The sequence below is a fragment of the Piliocolobus tephrosceles genome, unplaced genomic scaffold (assembly GCF_002776525.5).
Source record: "Piliocolobus tephrosceles isolate RC106 unplaced genomic scaffold, ASM277652v3 unscaffolded_23532, whole genome shotgun sequence".
In the NCBI taxonomy this organism is placed as follows: Eukaryota; Metazoa; Chordata; class Mammalia; order Primates; family Cercopithecidae; genus Piliocolobus; species Piliocolobus tephrosceles.
The window spans coordinates 1-3,209 of record NW_022306013.1 but is presented as its reverse complement, the minus strand read 5'-3'; the positions used below and the strand labels follow the sequence as shown (position 1 = coordinate 3,209).

The 3,209-nt window shown below is 56.9% G+C and overlaps 1 pseudogene; it reads left to right on the top strand.

Annotated features, from left to right (window-relative positions):
* The first annotated feature begins 1,926 nt into the window (after positions 1-1,926).
* Positions 1,927-2,639, top strand: LOC111534751 (annotated as a pseudogene).
* Positions 2,640-3,209: the final 570 nt, after the last annotated feature.

The following is a 3,209-nucleotide window of genomic DNA, read 5'->3' as shown; positions in this document are numbered from 1 at the left end:
ATATGTTATTTTTAATATTAATAACTTATATAACAACTAGTCCTTGGAGGGTTTGATGATACCCTCAGTCAGCATTTTCATCACTGGTGAAAGTTTCTCCTCATAACAATCCTGCTCAAGCTCTCCAAACGTTATGGCAAAAAATAAAAATAATAAATAAAAAGCATTATGTTGTTTCAAGGTCATCTTACAGTGACTGCAGTTGTGTGGGATGAGTATCCCCTATGCGGAAGAATCTCCAGGTCAAAGTGGTACAGTCCTGACACAGCCTTTAGAGCTAAAAGACCATTTCTTTCAGCCTCAGAAATCACTCAAATACAGCCCTGCAAAAACTTTGTAATTTCTCCCTTTCATGGAATGGCGAGTAACATTGAGCTTTTTTCTTTCTTTTCTATTTCTGTCTTTTAATTTTACCTCCTACTCTGGTCTGGACCTGCAAGCAATGAGTTCCTAAATGTTAGCTCTGGAGATAATAAAAACATAGCAGAGACTGGTATTTTCCCATCCAATTATTTATTCTTTCCCTCCTAAAATATATAGACACTTAACAATGTTCTATTTACAAAGTGCGCATCCACGCAAAAATTTCCGGACAGGCTAAAAACCATAAAGATGTGATCCATAATCCGGAGAAAAATGAAATCAACAGAAACTGATTCAGAAATAAACAAGAGGCAGACGCTGCTCACAGAAGTCTAGAACTCGAAGGTGAAGCCCCCACTGGGTTGGACATTTTCTTATTCCTTATGTCATTTAAAGCACAACTCCCGCGATTTTACGTGACCTAACAGCTAGAGGCCTCTCCGTCACAGGTTGTAGAGATTACTCCCAGGTCCCCATGTTGGCTCTGTTCAGAGTTTTAGTTATATTTGTGGAAATCTGAGTGCATGTTGTCACACACAACTACTGGTTTTTATGGGTTTTGTTTTTATTTTTAAAGACAGGGTCTTGTTCTGTCCCCCAGGCTGGAGTGCAAGTGGTGTGATCACAGCTCATGGCAGTCTCGAACTCCTGGGCCCAAGCGATCCTCCCAGCTCAGCCTCAGGACTTACAGGCGAGCACCAGCTCACCAGGCTTGATTTTTGTGTTTTTAAATAGACTGAATATCTTTCAGTACTTCCCATCCCCACCCCACCCGGCCCGGACTCCGCCACCCCTAACCCCGCCCCACTTTGTACTACCCAAGCACATCTTGGGAACCTGATGCGGAAAGTCAGGGACGCTGGAGGTGAAGGGCTCATGACGCTGTACGGCGGTCCTAGGTGCGCGTGCCCCCTCTCTGGAGTAGTCCCTGGGGTCACGAGGATTTGAAGAGAGCCCTCCCTTCCCACTGCCCCCGTTCTCCCGAGTGCCAGGCCCTGTGGACAGGCGCCCTGGGCAGGTCTAGTTGGTTGCTAAAGCCTGCTGGGCCCAGACATGAACCCTGCCCTGGCTGAGCCGAGCCAGCAGAGCCGTTATGAGGCTGCCCTCCCCTGAGCCGGCTCCCCCAACCCTGGAGGAGCCGGCGCGAGACGCGCGGGGACGGGGCCGCGCGGAGGGGCGGGGCTCACCAAGGCTCCACCTCCCCGCGGCCACTGTTCCCACACCTGGTGCTGATCAGCACCGCAGCCGACTCGCCGCCACCCAGAGCGCCGCGGGCCGGGGCTGAGAGGCTCAGAGCGCCGCGCAGCCTCCGGCGAAGGCAAGGAGCGGTTCCCAGCTGGGCCGGCTATGCCTCCCGCTACTGCGGTTCCCGCCGGCGCCCGCGCGCCCGCGGCCTCGGGGAAGCAGCCAGGTTCCCGGGGTGTCGCGCTGTGAGGCCGGGGCCTAGAGTCAGCCGCGGCCGCGCAGGAGGGGCACAGGGCCCGCGGTCGCCGGCGCCCGCGTCCCCGCCTTCCTCCCGCGCTCGGCCCCGCCTCGGTTCGCTGCCCTCGGCTGCCGGCCGCCATGGCCTCCACCGCCCGGGAGAGCGCTGGCTCGCGGCGCCGGCGACCGCCGCGTCACGGGGCGCTGCGCGGGCTGCTGCTGCTCTGCCTGTGGCTGCCGAGCGGCCGCGCGGCCTTGCCGCCCGCGGCGCCGCTGTCCGAACTGCACGCGCAGCTGTCGGGCGTGGAGCAGCTGCTGGAGGAGTTCCGCCGGCAGCTGCAGCAGGAGCGGCCGCAGGAGGAGCTGGAGCTGGAGCTGCGCTCGGGCGGCGGCCCGCAAGAGGACTGCCCGGGTCCGGGCGGCGGCGGCTACAGCGCCATGCCGGACGCCATCATCCGCACCAAGGACTCCCTGGCGGCGGGTGCCAGCTTCCTGCTGGCGCCGGCGGCCGTGCGGGGCCGGCGGCAATGCGTGGCGGCCTGTTGCTCCGAGCCGCGCTGCTCCGTGGCCGTGGTGGAGCTCCCCCGGCGGCCCTCGCCCCCGGCCGCCGTGCTGGGTTGCTATCTCTTCAACTGCACGGCGCGTGGCCGCAACGTCTGCAAGTTCGCGCTGCACCGCGGCTACAGCAGCTACAGCCTCAGCCGCACCCCGGACGGCGCCGCCCTGGCCACAGCGCGAGCCTCGCCCGGGCTGGGTAAGCGCACGACTGAGGGGCTGGCCTTGGCGAGAGCGCTCGGGTCCCGCAGCGCCCTCACCAAGTTGGAACGAAACACACTCGTGTCAAGTTATTTTAGCTGCGGGCACCCAGAGGAGTTTCTGGCATGGGTTTCTCTGTCTTAAGGGGAAGCCCAGTAGATTGGCAGAAGCGGGCGGGCGCGGTGAAGTGCTACTGGAATTTTTCTAGGCTTGAAGAGGAAGGCTGATCTGAGAGGATTCGTGGAAATATGATTTAAAAGAGGAGAAAAGCTCAGAGAAAAAAGTTTGTTTTAGTCTCATGGGTTGTATAAGGCATGGTTTCTGTTACGTAATTGCAAGAGCAAAATGTAATTAGATGCCGGGCTTCTCATAACACCCACTCCTGTTTCTTAACGTGGCTCTCCTGACTTTGCTTGCGGTGGCTTTCATATACAAAAATGGGAGGAAAACTACTGCTCCCTTTTGTAAAAAGTGAAAAGAAGGGAATTGATTTTCATTGAAAATAGGAAACTTTAAGGCCGGGCGTGGTGGCTCATGCCTATAATCCCAGCACTTTGGGAGGCCGAAGCGGGCGGATCACCTGAGGTCAGGAGTTTGAGACCAGCCTGACCAATGTGATGAAACTCCATCTCTACTAAAAATACAAAAATTAGCCAGACCTGGTGGCA